Here is a 16,753-nt window from a genome sequence, read left to right as displayed (position 1 = left end):
CAGTGTTTGAACAGCCAGCCGAGGGAATAAATAGCCTGTTAATGAAATTCATTGTTGGTGCTAAACTGGGAGTAGCAGCAGCCAGGTGAGTCATGGAGGACAAACAGAGCAGAGACACAGGCAGAAAGTGCTCCAGTGCCATTTAGTTTGTATACTTGGGGAAGCATAATGACAATTCCCACCCTGGAAGGGACAGGAAAGCTGGGCAGCGGTGACCCTGCTAGAGACCTGCTGTGGTGAGAGTGGAGGCCATGTTTAGCATGATCTCGCAACTGGGGATGGCTGCCAGAAAGGCTGGTGCAGGGTGAGAGTGCTCCCTCTCTCAATGACTGTGGTATGACCCCTGCCGCCATACTGGAGTCAGTGCCAGGCATCTCCTTGCCAGAACTTTATTCCCACCCTGGTCGGAGGCCAGAGAGGAGCAAGGGAAACGAAAAGGGGCTGCGGGGACTGACGGAGGAGCAGAGGTTAGCTCTGCTAATGAGGCAGGGCTTGGCCGAGTGACGACGGGTGGGAGGTGGAAAGGCAGGAATTATTTCAGGCGCTAATACAACGTGCCCCTCTCGGTGGTAGCTACAGCCACTTTAGAGATTAGGCTGAGAGCAGTCACCTTCTAAACGGGGAGCAGCTGCTTCCCAGCTGCCCAGCACCCAGCTCCGCTTCCTTGGGGAGGAGGAGCTGGGATACCAGAGCCTGCCTGGATGGAGGTGAGACTCTGCTGGAGCCAAGTTGGGACTTGGTGCTGTCTCATGGCCCTGGATTCCAGAAACTAAAACTGGACAAGACCCAACGGAATGATGGTGCGTTGCCCAGCGCCTGGGCTGGATGGTCTCCGAGCTGGCCTACAGCTAGGCTGCCTGAAAAACGAATGAGGTGATTTTCCCTGAAAGCTCCGCACAGTCCCTTTTGGAAGATGCCCGATTCCCCTTCCCTTCCACCGAAGCAGGTGCAGACAGTGCTGTACGTGGCTCTAGTATTTACGCCCGTGGCGCTCACGATGCTTGACAAAGGCAGGCAAGAAGTTTTACAGGTGGGGAAACCGAGGCACGGAGCAATTTACTAGTGAGTTGGGGCAGCGCTATGATTAGAACCTAGGAGTCCCACACTAATTTCAATTGTCTATAGCTGCGCCCAATAAAACACTTCTTAATGAGTCGCTGAGTCACACTAACGGCTTAAAACCGACTGAGGGATGCATTCCAGAGTGCGCAAGCCTCATCTTGTTCCACGCACAGCCTGTCATTTAGCATCCGGAGTCTTTGTGGCACTGACACAACAGGTTGTTAAGAACACATCAAATAGGGCTGATGGCACTCATCTCCCTTCCTTCAGCTGCTGGGAAAGCCTATGTGAACGGGAAAGCATGTCCAATTTCAGGGTAAAAGTGCTTCAGAAGGAGAGGATTAAAAGGTGGGGGAAGGGGGAAATTAGCCTGTGGGAGATTAAGTCAACAGATGTTGCATTACAGTTGAAATAGTGTTGGCACATAGCCAGTGCTGCAAGAGCATATTAATGCTGGGCAGTTTCTAACAGGGAGAGCTGGTTTACAGCTGGGGGAAGTACAGGGTAACTTCGTTACCTCTTCCTTTATCTGAGCTGGGCTGGATCTAACTGCAAATTCAGGAACTGGGGGCTCTGCAGAAAGTGGCTTTAATCCCTCATGGCTGTGACTGCCATTTAGGGTGACCAGATGTCCTGATTTTATAGGGACAGTCCCGATATTTGGAACTTTGTCATATATATGTGCCTTTTACCCCCTATCCATGTCCTGATTTTTTACACTTGCTGTCTGGTCACCCTACTGCCATTGCATCTGTGATCAACACCATGCTGGATTTGTGGTTATTTCTAGTAAGGGCCTATTGATGTTGCAAAATCAACCATGGCAGGAGACGTGATCACAATCTAAGTGTCACAACCAACATTAAACAGTATTCCTATTGTACAATGAACAGGACTAAGTGCTTGAACCATCTTTTCAGAGCATTCTAAAGTTAGCTGCCAGACATGGCTGATTCTTGGAGCTGAGGTGGGAGCTAGCGTGCCCTCCTCAGCAAAGTGGCAGGGCGGCAGGACTCTTCACTTAAATGCCGGAGACATGAGGGCAGCTCTAGCATAAATGGCTCACAGGCGTCTCAGTGCAAAAAAAAAAAAAAAAAAATCCATTCCCATAGATCAGGATCTGTGAGCATTAACAGTCTAGCCCTGAATGTAGCACATGAGAGTTGGGGCCTGGTGCTGATCAGGCCCATTGTTAGGCAATTGCATTTCTCCTCTTTGTTTTAAGCTTTGGCACCTGGTCACTCGCTGGAACGTCAGCATGGTCACTGGTTTAGTTCTTTTACAGATTATAAACAAATGATTCCTTCTCTGTTTGGCAGGGGGTGTGGGGAAGATCACCCTCTTATTCCCTGCTGCAACTGATCAGAGTTATGTCAATTACATGGGGAAATACTGACACAGGTTGGGCAATCTTTTTTTCCTGAACCCACATTTGTAGAGGGTTCAGGAAAAGGGAACAGTATAGTGCTGCTGGCCCCAGATTTCCCTTGTGGAGTTATATGAAATAATGCTGGGAATTTTCCATGCCCAAGGGAAAAACTCTGGAGTAAGAGGCCAGAGCACTACTTTGCTAGTGGCATGATTTAAAAGTCCTGCATTTCACATAAATTCATAGGCCCTAACAACAAAACAAAAGTTTCCTACTTTGCCTCTTGATCTGGTTTGAGCTCCTGTTCCCCGAAAGAGCAGTGCATGTTAAATAGGGCAGAAACCCTTTTAAAGTTTCGGCCTTCAGCATTGATCTGTGGCTGCTGCTCACAGGAGGAAGACTATGTATTTGTGACACTTGCTCCCAGGACAATAAAAGGAAGAGGTTACTCACTTTGTGCAGTAACTGCAGTTCTTTGAGATGTTTCCCCCTATGGGAGCGCCACTTAAGGTGTGAATGCGCCTCTCAAGCCCTCGATCGGAGATTTTTCGTTAGCAGTGTCCATTTGCGCCCCACACACACACACTCTATATAACCTCACCCAAGGGTACATAGAGCTGTGCAGGCAAACTGCCCTCAGTTCCTTCTCTATCCAAACGTCCAACAAAGGGCAGTCCAAAGCAGAGGGGACAGAGGGCAGGTAGTGGAGCACCCATAGGGGACACATCTTGAAGAACCGCAGTTACTCACCTTGTGCAGTAACCTCTTCTTTGAGTAGTGTCCTTGTGGGTGCTCCACTTTCAGGTGACTCCTGGGCAGCGTCCCCTACAGGGAGGAGAGAGCTTTGGAACTGAGTCCAAGACTGAAGACCGTACAGCAGTCCCAAGCGCCGCATCAGAGCTGACGGCATGGACCGAGGCATAGTGTTTAGAAACAGTATGCACGGTGGCCCATGTAGGCAGTCTGCAGATCTCCAAGACTGGAATGCTCTTGAAGCTCTGGCAACCGCGTGCGATCTGGAAGAGCTTGTTGTTATCCTCTGGGGTCGGGCAGAGCACCGTCCGTGTTGCAGCAAGCGATGATACACCCGGAGATAAAAGGCTGATGCCCATCTACCATCTAAAGTATGACAGGAGGTTTCACGCTGAAATTTATGTGGTTTAGGGAAAAATACTGGTAGATGGATGGCCTGGTTAAGATGGAAATCTGACAGCACTTTAGGTAAGAATTTAGGGTCTGGCCATAAAGAGACTTGTCCTTGGAAAAAGCAACAGAGGGTCCTGTGGCACTGAAGAAGTGAGGTTCTTACCCACGAAAGCTTATGCTTCCAATACTTCTGTTAGTCTTAAAGGTGCCACAGGACCCTCTGTTGCTTTTTACAGATTCAGACTAACACGGCTACCCCTCTGATACTTGTCCTTGGAAAAATACCATAAAAGGGGGTTCTGCCATCAAGGTCCCCATCCCTGTAAGTTGACATGATGGCTAGTAGAAACGCTATCTTCATAGATAAGTAGGGCCCTACCAAATTCATGGCCGTGAAAAAAAGCATCACGGACCGTGAAATCTGGTCTCTTGTATACTTTTACCTTATACTATACAGATTTCACAGGGGAGACCAGCATTACTCAAACTGGGGTTCTGACCCCAAAAAGGGTCACGGGAGGTCGCAAGGTTATTGTAGGGGGGTCCTGGTGTTGCCACCCTTATTTCTGCCCTGCCTTCAGAGCAGGATGGCCAGAAAGTGGCAGCTGCTGGCCAGGTGCCCAGCTCTGAAGGCAGCAGCACAAAAGTAAGGGTAGCAATACCACACCATACTATGTCATCCTTACTTCTGTGCTGGTGGTGGTGGTGGTGGTGCTGCCTTCAGAGCTGGGGTCCCAGCCAGCAGCTGCAGCTCTACGGCTGCCCAGCATTTAAGGCAACGCCACCATCAGCAGCAGAGCAGTAGTAAGGGTGGTAATACCATGACACGCCTATAATAACCTTGTGCCCCTCCCTCCCCCCCCCACTCCTCCCTTTTGGGTCAGGACCCCTACAGTTACAACACCATGAAATTTCAGATTTGAATAGCTGAAATAATGAAATTTATTATTTTTAAAATCCTATGACCGTGAAATTGGTAGGACCCTATAGATAAGTAAAGCAAGTGCCATAGGTTCAAATGGAGGTCCCATGAGGTATCTGAGTATCAGGCTGAGATCCCAAGAAGGCGTAGGATCCTTAACCTGGAGGTAAAGTTCCCTAATCTCTTAATAAATCTTGAGGACACAGGGTGAGCAAACAGGGAAAACCCTTTTAGTAGGGAATGAAATGCTGATATCGCGTCCAGAAGAACCGTAATGGAGCTCATTGATAACCTGATTTTTTCAAGTATCAGGGGGTAGCCGTGTTAGTCTGTATCCACAAAAACAACAAGGAGTCCGGTGGCACCTTAAAGACTAACAGATCTGTTAATCTTTAAGGTGCCATCGGACTCCTTGGTGATTTTTTTCAAGTTTTTACTACAAGATGGCTGAGAGCGAAGAGGATTCAGGCACAAGATGGTGAGGATGACACCAGTGGTTGAACCTTTTCCATCTCTGAAGGTAAGAAATCCAGGCTGACTCTCTTCTGCTGTAATGCCTGTTGTACTTCTGTTGAGCAGGTGGACTCTAATCCTGTGAACCATCTAGGAGCCATGTTGGTAGGCAGAGGACCCCTAGGTTGGCGTGAATCACGCAAGCTGCATCCTGGGAGAGGAGATGAGGGATGGACGGATGCCCGAACCCTGGCAGGACGTGCAGGTGAAGCAGGTAAGGAGACCAAGCCTGTCTCAGCCAGGTCGGTACTATAAGGATAACCCTGGCTTTGTCCTGTCTGATCTTATTCATCACTCTTAGTAATAGCAGTGTTGGAAGGAATGTGTAGAAAAGGCCCTTTATCCTGGGAAGGAGAAAAGCATTCCCCAAGAGTGGCAACCTAGGCCTCCTTGTTGCTGAAGCGGTGAATAGGTCCACTTCTGGAAGTCCCCATCTTTGGAATATCCCATGAAGGATTTGAGAGTCCAACACCCCATTTGTAGTCCTGGGAGAAGCACCTGTTGAGCATATCGTCTGAGACATTCTGGGCTCCAGGAAGGTAAATGGCTGAGATCTGAATCTGATGGGCTATACCCTAGTCCCATAACTTTATAGCTGTGGTACACAAGGAGGGGGAAATCTTGTTCCTCCCTGTTTGTTGATCTGGAACACGCAAGCCACAGTGTCCATCATGATCCTGATTAAGTTGCACCTGCTGAGGGGTAAGCACTGAAGGTAGGCATTCCTGACTGCCCTGAGTTCCAACTGGTTGATAGGGAAAGCAGTTTCCTGAAGTGACCATCTGCCCGGAGTTGCAAGGGTTTGGAGCTGTGCTCCCCAACCTACCAGTGAGACGTTCATTGTCAGTTGTTGTTGGTGTTGGGCGGATAGAAGGGACGCCTGCACAAACAATGAGTTGATTTTTCCACCAGTCTAGGGAGTTCTTCACCTGGAGGGGAACCGTGACGTGTTTTGTCCAAGCTGTCTCTGATTGAGCAAGAGGTCCTTCTGAACCAGCCCTGAAAGCAGCGGAGGTGTAATCTTCCATGTTTGGTGACAAAGGTGCAAGCTGCCAGATGAGCTAGTAGCTGTAAATCGTTCCTTCCTGCAGTTCGGGGACTGCCTTGAATTGTCATGACCAGATTTGCCAAGGTCATGAATCTCTCCATCGGAAAGAAGGCTCTGGCTGCTGCTGAATCCAAGTACACCCCTTGTATTCTCTGTACCGGAGCTAACATGGATTATTTACATTTAGCTGGGGACCCCAGTCCTAGGAGAAAGCAAGAGATTTCTGGGTGGAGGTCAGCACTGCTTCGTAAGATCGGCCCTCGAGTAGTCAGTTGTCGAGATACGGAAAGGCTAAAATTGCCTCTTGCTGAAGGTAAGCGGCCACTACCGCTAGAACTTTTGAGAATACCTTTGGAGCTGAAGAGAGGCTGAAGTGAAGTACTCAGTATTGAAAATGCTCCTGTCCCATGGTAAAACATAGTTATTTCCTGGGTGAATCGCTACATGGAAATAGACGTCCTGTAGGTCGAGGGCCAAAAACCAATCTCCTGCATCTAGAGAAGGAAATATAGCTGCCAGAATCACCTCTGGAACTTCTGAGACTTTGCAAATTTGTTGAGTCATCTTAGATCTTCCTCAGTGTCCTCCAGCGGGGAGGCCCCAGTAGAAAAAGGAGGCGAGTCCTGTGGTACTGGGAAGCAACGGTAATCCAGAGATCGGGGTCTCGGTACCAATAGTCATTCGGTATTCATAAGCAGTGAGGACTCCGGCTCGTCTAAAACTGACAATCCCTGATGCAACAGAATTCCGGTGGGTACCAACGAAGCGGTTGAGTTGGATGGTACCATTAACCTGGAGCACATAGATACTGGGGCCGAAGGTGTCTAGCGCTTGAATTTTTCCCAGTACCGACAGTGCCAAGTGAGAAAGCACCGATGGTAAGTCTGATGTAGATGGTGCTGTTTTAGAGAAATGTCTGTCCTGGACCTCGTTGTCCTTCATACATGGTGCCGTGGGCCTGCTGGAGCTGTGCTTCTCCAAAGCAGTCTGGGATCTCCTGGTCCTGCCGGTACCGGAGGAAGAATCCTTCGCCTTCACAGTACGAAACCAAGAAGTTGAGGCCTCCGACAGCACAGACGTAGTGGGAGATCGAGGCCTTTTGGGAGCCATCTCCTGGTGGTGGGAGACTGAGCTCCTCTTCTTCAGAGCTTTTCCTGAAGTCTTCGCCCTTTTAGGGGAGACCGGAGCCAAGGTCGAAGGGGCACTGGATCTGTCTGGAGACAGATATACAGGGGGAGTGAGTCTCCTGACTCGGAAACAGGTCAAAGGAAGCACGCCATCATCAGAAACCTCAGTTTGGTCTCCCGATGCGTCTGTGCTCTAGATTTGAGAGCTAGGCGAAAGTTACACTTTTGACAGATATCAGACTCTCACAAGCAACGGATGCGCTTAGAGTGCCCGTCACAGACCAGGAGACGTAGTGTTTGAAGTCTGGTGAGCCGGGCATGCCCAGCCAGGCCAAATAAGCTTCCTGGAAAAAGGAGAGGGGGAAAAAACCCAAACCACTCACTGTATCTAATTCTATACTGACAACTAACGGGAACTAGAAACACGAAACTAAAAGAACAACTGTAGAACATTCAAGGCTCCATCTCAGGCCAAGGCTGTAGAGAAGGAACTGCTGTTCGCCCGTGCAGATCTGTATACCCTTGGTGTGCGGCATGAGGTTGTATAGAGCTTGTGCGCAGGCAGAACCACACTGCTAACAGAAAATCTCTGATCCAGGGCTCGAGAGGCATACGTGTGCCTGAAACGGAGCACCCATCGGGACGCTACTCGAAGAGCCTGAATTTATATCACTTTTCATCTGAAGGAGTTTTATAAGCTATACACTGTGATCATATCCCTGTTACAGACACCCAGAAATGGGAGATGGAAAACAACCATGTAATTGTGAATTGTATTAGACGAATCTACCAATTATAATTATATTTTAATTATAATTTAATATATAAAAGGAGAGGGGGAAAAACCCAATAATTATATTTTAATTATAATTTAGCAGATAAACAGCACTAGGTCACTACTCCCATCCTTGAGCAGGGTAAGGGGGGAGGGATAGTTCATTGGTTTGAGCATTGGCCTGTTAAACCCAAGATTGTGAATTCAATCCTTGAGGGGGCCACTTAGGGATCTGGGGCAAAAATCAGTACTTGGTCCTGCTAGTGAAGGCAGGGGGCTGGACTCTATGACCTTTCAAGGTCCCTTCCAGTTCTATGAGATAGGTATATCTCCGTGCAGCCTATTCATTGAAAAGTAGGGCTGGAAGGGACCTCCAGAGGTCATTTAGTTCAGCCCCCTGCGCTGAGACAGGACCAAGTAAACCTTGACCTTCCCTGAGGGGTATTTGTCCAACCTGTTCTTAGAAACCTCCTGTGACGGGATTCCAACCTCCCTGGAAAGCCTGTTCTGGAGCTTAGCTCCCCTTAGAGTTGGAAAGTTTTTCCTAACATCTAACCTGAATCTCCCTTGTAGCAGATTAAACCCATTGCCTCTTGTCCTGCCTTCAGTTCCTCTTTATCGCTCTAAACACATTTGAAACCTGTTACCAGGGCTTTGTCCAGCCTTGTTTTAAAGATGAACTCTAAAGGAGGGGGAAAGAGTGGTTGTGCTCCTTTTGTGTCCTTATGATGCCGTAACAAGAGAAGGGTGTTCTTATTTCCCTTTGTGAAAGGGGTTAGTAGTTCAGGCTGTGTTTACCTGTGGGGTTCCCTGAGTGATGCAGGAGGTCAGCGTGGATGATCACAGTAGTCCCTTCTAGCCTTATCTATGAATCTGCCCTAGAAGATGGTATGGCAGGCTGGAGAACTGGTAGGATTACATCACGTATGCCCTGGCAGGGAAAGCAGATTGAACGGGGGGTGTGGGCGTGTGAATATTTCTGTTTAAAACTGAGTGTACTTTGTTGCTTGAGAGAGAAATTTTCCCTGTTAAGGATTCAACACCCTGTTTCTTCAGTTAAGCGCTGGGAGATCTCCTGATCTGCACTTCTGACTCGCCAAACACGTCCTCAAACCAAAAAAAGGGGGTGGGGGTGGGGATGGACATTCCTGATTTTTTTTTTTTAAACTCTCAAGCCTTCATTCTAACTCCTAAATAAAACAGTCACACCCACCCTGCACCCGTATTTCCTGCTGTCCTGTAAAGGTTTCAAGCGCTGTTGCCCGTTTTCCTTGGGAAACCCTCAGTATAGAGTCTTGCCCTCTGCAAGTACTTCCTAATCTGGAGCTAATTGCTCTCTGCTCCATTAAGTCTCGTTAAAGCGCCTATGCTCACCTGGAACAATTTGTCTACAGTCTCATTCCCAGGTTTCTCTTCTGCATTGTGTCACAGGGCGAGACATGCTTGCTTCAAGCGAACCTGCAGCCGGTAAACTATGATGGGCAGCCCAGCATACAGGCCATTGGCACATGGTGCAGGAATTTCATGCCGCACGGAGCTATCCTTTGACAAAGCACCTTTCAGGACTAGTTGGCCTTTGCCCTCCTCCCTTCAGAACGTGAGCCCCCACCAATAAGCATGGGAGGCAGGTGGGTCACTGAGGCTCCGATCTCTTTTATCTGCACTCCATACCCCCCCCCCTTAGCTTCAAACGTAACCGGCCGGATTGATTTCTGGCCCCTTGCTACTGAACTATAAGCCTGAAAAGCTCACAAACCAAACCCTGCGACGCCAGCAAAGGCCTGTGCTGTGTTCAAAGAGACACATAGAAGCTTGCTCAGCTGGGTGGGGAAAATCAAGCCCAAGAGGCCCCTGCGTGGTCCATCTCAAGGGGCTCACAGCACCAGAAACAATCTAGGTGCCAAGTGGGAGGCCCCGAATCTGGTGGGTCACAGAGGCAGAGTCTCCGTGCCTTGTGGAGATGGTTTCCTACAGGTCAGGACCGGGGGGGACACTAATGTGGTAGTAGGAAGGAAGCTTGGTCCACTGCTGCCCTGTGGCATTTAGTCTGTGGTTAAAGCTTCAGTACCAATGTCTTTCAGGAGGGCTGAGGTTTTATCTGCACCGTGGATTTGCCCAGATTCCAGCCCCTGCTGTAGCTGCCCTGCTGCAAACCCCAAGCGTAGCCAGAAGCAGCCATCCGGTGCCCTGGGGTGCTTTAGCACAGTTTCAAGGGTGGCTATAAATGGGGCAAACCCCAGCCTAGATTGGGTCTGAGTTTGTTCATTCAAGTGCTGGCTTGGGACCTGCAAGAACTTCTGGCTCACTGTGGTGTCTGTCTGCACTGTACACTCATCCTCGCATTCTCAATGTCTTTATTCTTGCTTGTGCCCTAGAAACCTACTGCCCCGATTCCCAGCATGACGTCTATGTGCAGCGGCTTGCAGGGAGCTGTTTAAAGGGCACCCAGAAGCCCAGTAGAATTGTGGCAGCCATGTCTCTAACTTCATTCCAAAGTGTTAGAGAATTGGGTGTTTCTGGCCGCTGAGTCTAGGAGGCTCAGAATTTCTTCATCAGCCCAGGTGCTCCCGAGCGCTCTCCTGGGCCCAACCAGCAACGTTTGGCATCGCTGCCTCGTTTGGGGCCATTGTTAAATCAAGATGAGTTGCAATCACGGATGGGAGAACTGGTGAGAAATCATGCACTACAGGATCGCAGGGGCCAGGCTTCCAGTTAACAGGATGCCAGGACCGTGGCGTTCAGTAATGCAGACCGCAGCAGCCCCCAGAGGTGTGACCAGGATACTGTGGGTCACGAGGGGATGGGGGGGGGAGAGCCAATTGTAAGATGTGAGCAAGTTGGGCTTGTGTGTCTTGCCTACATTAGTGCTGTACGGCTGCAAGCTAGCACACAATGAGACCAGTGTTGCGGGATGATCACGCCAAGGCTACCCAAGGTATAAAGATGGCTTTAGGATGTTGGATGCCTGTATGCTCTTTACCTCTCCTTGCTTTAAAACACTGAAGGGATACGTGTCAAAGGCACAAGGGGCTGTTAGGTGCCCCCTCCCACTGACTTTCAGCTGCCTTTTGTGCTTATGACAGTCTCCCTAACTGTACTCTCCCTCACCCCCAGGACTAGCACAGTCAGAGGCTTCCCTTAGATTTGCTTATCATTGGTTATGTTGACGTCTGCAATTCTTCTTGTCCCGACGAGCAGTCATTTAACCATCACAGGGTTTGCTGTCAGCACATGATCGACTCAGACCAGTTGCTAGAGCTAAGTGCAATCACCATACGTGAGGCCTTCAGCATTTGTAACTTTATTGCAGAAAAATCCACTATTAACATATTTTACAAAGAAAGTTGCACTTTGGTGTTTGGCGAGTTCTGTTCCCCGCCCCCCTCCCGCCCCTGGGGGGCAGAGACGCAGGCGTGGCTGGGACAGTCAGTCCTCTCCCTTCAAGCTGTGTGTAGAGTGTCTCGTTCCGGCAACAACAGCTCCACCGACACCCTTGCGCCAGCTTCAGCCAGGAGGAAGTTCCGCTATTTCCATCAGCGCTGTCTGTGCATCTGTTGGTGCCAAAAATTGGCAGCACCCTGCCCTCCAGCCGGGGAAACAAGGCTGCAGCATGAGTGAAATTTCTGTGGTTCCGACTTGGGAGTTTGATGCCTGTGAAAACTGCCCTCTAATTTTCACACAACGAGAGGGGGAAAAAAAATCTATTACACTCCCTCCTGCAGTTACTTTTGGGGGTGTCTCATCACAGGTAACAGACCCAAGTCTACAGCCAACAGGAAAACCCTAACTACTGCATGATCTCTTCACCAGCTACTCCCAAAGCCACAGAGCAATGCAGGGAGTGGGGAAGTCACCTTCTCCAGCTCGTCTGCCCTGGTTCCAGACGACCAGTTCTCCAGCTGCATGGCCCGAATAATCTCCATTACAGCCAAGGATAGGACTTATCTATGCCCTGCTGGTGGGAGACTAGGCCCTCCCGAAAGCTAATGTGGGCATCGCATGGCTGTGAAAACGGTGCAACTTCATGGGGCGGGGGCCTCGCCGGAAGAGATGCTGACTGCCCACAACTCCCCCAGACTTTGCTGGCCTGAGGGAGCACAAGCACCGGCTGCCAAGACGACAGGCTGAGACCTGAGAAAACCAAGGCTTTTGTATGATACCAACTATCCCAGCATAACTCTCCACAGCGAGACCTCGCCAACCGCTGCCCAGGTCCCAGGCACAGCTGAGAGGGACCCCCGAGGAGCCTTCAGAAGGCGTAACAAGATAGGAAGTAGAAATAGGCAGGAGCCACTGTATGGGAAGCGAGAAACCCCAGTGTGTGTGTGTTGGAGAATGGGGACAGGTGGTAACACAGAACAGAAAAAACCACACCGCCTCTCTCCAGCTGCACACATGGACGAGACGCATCCTGCCCAACACGCTAACGTCTGTCCCTAGGGAGCCCAAAGGCAGCTGGCTGCCCCCAGATCCGCTCCTGTTTGTTTGCTTATTATGCAGCCGCAAAGGCTCCCAGGAGACGCAGGGGCAGAGCTAGCAGCCGCTGGGACTGTTCGAGGGACTTCAGAAGCAGAGGAGCAGCATTTCTTGACCTCCAAACCCAACACACTGGAGGGACAAGGCACAAAACAATGGCAAAGGCTAGTTCGGGGGTGCGGGGCACAAAGTGCCCTTGAGAGCCGCCAAGCAGCCTGGGCCAGGCTATGTCGATAGCGAACTAAGGAGCTCCCCGCTCGCGGTACTGGGGAGGGAAGTCGTGGCGCAGGGCAGCTGCCGGCCACCAGAGCTCAGAGCAGGTACTAAGTGCAACAAGCGACTCTCTGATACCCGGGAGAAGTTCCCTTCCCACGCTGAGGCGACCACGGGGCAGCCTGCCTGCGGGGAATGGTTTAGGCTTGTGCTGCTGCCTCGAGGGAGAGAACCAGGGATTTTGTTTTCTTTTGAGACAGACAGGAGAGTCCCACCCGAGACAAGGCCACACAAGCCCGTTATGTCGGTTCCCTCCCAGCGTGAAGAAAAACCTCCCGCTCACCCCCACCCCCAGGGGCACATTCTCCTCCCGCAGCCAGGGGGCTGTTTTTCTGGGGGGCAAGGAGGGGATTGCAGTTTACCACAGTCCTGCTAGATTCTCTGGAAATTCAGGAGTGGATCCCACTCCTGAACAACATGTGCAAAAAAACACAAAGCAAGAGGGAGCCAGTCTGCTCCCCGCCCTCGTCTCCCAGTGGGAAGTAACATTCTCCTTTGCTTGCCTTGTGAGGACCGACACTGCATTTCCTGACACAAGGCGCATTGTGAGAGCAGCAGCTTCTGAGACTTCCAAGCGAGTCGGCAAAACATCAGCTCGGCCCTCAGGCTAAAATGCAAGGTGACAAGCCCCTCTCCCATCTCCTCAGCATTTTGAGGAGGCTTAGGACCCTCGGTGTATGGAGAGCAGAGGGAAGGGCCAGTGCTGGGCTCTAACTGGCTCCAGCTCTCAGAATAAACTTTAAAACCAAACTTTTACAAAAGTTTTTTAAAACAAACCAACCCACCCATCTGCAATGAGTGTTTCAGTCAAGTGCAAAATCAAAGCCGCCTTCCCCCCATCCTCAGGGGATCTTCCTGAACCAGATCCTCAGGGGCCTACTGCTCAGGGAACTCCAGCGCTCCCCCAAATCTGGATGGAGGGCCCTCTTGCTGCCTAGTAGGTGTAGAGGGAGAGGGGCGTATCCTCCATCATGTCGTCCTACGAGCAAAGGAGAAAGACACACATTAGTATCGGTCATGGCATGGAGGGGGAACTGGTCTAGATCTGGGGTGCTACTGCATCCGAGGAGAGGGGTCCAGCCAGTGCCAGGCCCACAGCCCCTCCATTCACAGTGTAGCTGCTTTGCCATTTCCAGCCCCTGTGCTCCCCGAGCAGTGCCTCCCTTAGTCCCTGGCAAGGGCTCGCCCTCTCTGGAGGCGCTACCTTCCCTTCCTCCTATGGCCTCTGGAAGGGGCCGGAGGAGGCAGGTGTAGGAACACGGCTGGGAGACTCCCCTCCCCCACAGGCCCACTCATACAGCTCAGATGACAGAGGAGAGTCTCAGAGAGAGGCCTGGTCCCAGCCTCTCCCTGGAGGTGTCCTGGGACCGGGCTCTCTTTCCCTCATCCCACCCCTTCAAGGCCACCACCAGTCCGGCCAGTGAGGTCCCCCATCAGCAGGATTCATCAAACAGATGGGTGGTCTCTGCGGAAGGACGCGAGGCAAACACCACACCGCTCCCAGCCCAAGCCGCGAGGTCCTAGGATGGTGAATGTATCGCTGTTCCTCTGTGGTGTCACTAGGCAGGACGACCGGTATGAAATGGTTACTTACTGTAACTGTGGTTCATAGCTAGAGAAATTTGCCTAGCAGTACCCATAGGGGGCGACGCTCACGCCTTGTGGCCATAGCCCCTCCCTCCCCTGGCTACCCTCCCTCAGTTCCTTCGCACCGAATGCCAGGACCCGAGAGCCCAATGCAGAGGGGATGGAGGGTGGGTTGTGGAAAACACACCTGCATCACATCTCAAAGAACCACAGTTACTGTAAGTAACCGTTTCGTCGTCTTCGAGTAGATGCGGACGCGTATTCACAAGCAGTACCTCCCCCCACGCCCCCAGGAGGCAGGGCTCGGAGTCTACCTAAGCCTGCCAAAGCCTGCCTCCACCCTGGAAGATGCAGTTATGGCATAATGGTTTGTGAACCTACGTATCAACGACCACGTAGCAGCCCTGCCAACGTCCAATATGGAACGGCACTGAGGAAGGCTATGGGCATTGCTTGCACCCGAGTAGAGTGAGCTCACACCTACTGAGGGGGGCAGAACTGAAGCTATTTCATATGCTGTCTTGATGCAGAGTGTTACCCATTCGGAGATCGTCTGTGAAGAGATCACCTGACCCTTCATCTGATCTGCATATAACACAAACAGGCAGACGAAGCATGAAACGGTTTAGTCCAGTCCAGACAGAAGACTAGACATCTACAGTATGGAGACGTTGCTGCTCCGGAGATGACTGCAGCTTAGGAAAGAACACAGGTACCGTCTGGTTCCAATGAAACCGAGAAGCCACTTTAGACAGAAATTTTGGATGTGGTCGTAAAGTCACGTTGTCTTTGGAGAATTGTGTATAAGGAGGCTCTGCCATCAGGGCCTGCAACGCTCATGCTCGCCTTGTGGAGGTCCTTGCTACTAGGAATGCAGTTTTCTGACACAAAAGTGGAAAGGGACAAGATGCCAGGGGCTCAGATGGAGGTCCCATTAAGGTCGCTAGGACTGAGTTAAAGTCCCACAGAGGAACCGGCTCTCGGACCGGGGGATGTAGACGAAGGAGCAATTTTAAGAATCTTGCTACCATGGCACTGGAGAAGACAGATCTTCCCTGAATGGGGGGATGAAATGCTGATACTGCTGCCAGACGTGCTTTCAATTAACCGAATGCAAGCTGCAGGGACTGAAGGTGCAGCAGCTATTTCAAAATGTCCTGGATAGAGACCAGCCACGGCTGGATTCTGCGGGCTAATGACCACACCAAAAATCGCTTCCATTTCACTGAATAGGCCATCCTGGTGGAGTGTCTTCTACTGTTAAGGAGGACTTGGACAGCTGCCGAATGCTGCTCTTTTCCCCCCCCTTCAGCCACTCAGCAGCCACATTGTGAGATCCAGGGAGCTGAGCACAGGATGCGAGGTGTGGCCTTGGTTCTGAGTAAGTTGGGATGGGGAGGCAGCGGTATGGGAGGCCGAATAGACAGTGCGAGAAGGTCGGAGAACCAGCACAGTCTTGGCCAGGCCAGGGCAACGAGAATGAGTTTGGCCTGATTCGCCTTGAACTTGAGGATGACCTGAGGGACGATCAGGATCGTGGGAAAGGCATACAGGACAGCCCGCTGCCAACTCGATGCAAAGAGTCAGACAGGGACCCGAGGTCCCCCCGGAGAGCAGAACAGATGACATTTCCTGTTGTCTCTTGTAGCGAACAGCTTGATTGTCGGGATGCCCCAAGCTGTGAAGATGACCCGGAGAGCACTCGTCTTCGAGGACCACTTGTGACTCAGGGAAAAATACCTGCTGAGACAGTCCGCGCGATGATTCTGAACCCTGGGCAAGTGAACGGCTATCGGATCGTTCTCCTTAGCGCTGATCACCTCTAGGCAAAACAACCTGGAGTTTGCTCCCCCTTCTTTGTTCCCATAATACATCGCAGTGGGAACTGTGTGAATCTCTTGATAGGCATAGCATGCATTGTAGATGGCCCGAAACTACAGCACATTGATATCGAGCGAGGCCTCCCGCTCCAACCACAGCCCCTGTACTGTCAGCGCTCCCAGGTGCACCAACCCAACCCATCAGGGACGCGTCGGTAACAACCAACCTGGTTGGCAAGGGCCAGACAAAGGAAACGCCTTGGCAAATGTTCTCTGGACACATCCACCACTGCAAGGAGTCCAGGACCAGTGGATGAAGACAAATTAAACCGTCTAGAGGGTGAAGAGTAAGACAGTAAACCATCCTGAGCCGCATTTGAAGGGGGCAAAAGCGCAACCTTGCAAACTGGACCACGTGCATGCAAGCAGGCATGGGGCCCTGGAGCCTCAGACACATCTGAACTATTGTGGGAGGCTGAGACTGCAGACTAAGGCAAAGATGGCGAATTGCCTGAAAATGGTCGGTTGGAAGAAACGTTGGACGTCGTGGAATCTAACGGGGCCCCAGTGACCTCTCTTTTCTGAGTGGGAGCCAAGGTTGACTTTCCAGTTTTTAGAATGAGACCCAGATGATG

This window comes from Emys orbicularis, chromosome 8 (assembly GCF_028017835.1).
Source record: "Emys orbicularis isolate rEmyOrb1 chromosome 8, rEmyOrb1.hap1, whole genome shotgun sequence".
NCBI classification, from domain to species: Eukaryota; Metazoa; Chordata; order Testudines; family Emydidae; genus Emys; species Emys orbicularis.
This window is presented reverse-complemented; position numbering follows the sequence as displayed.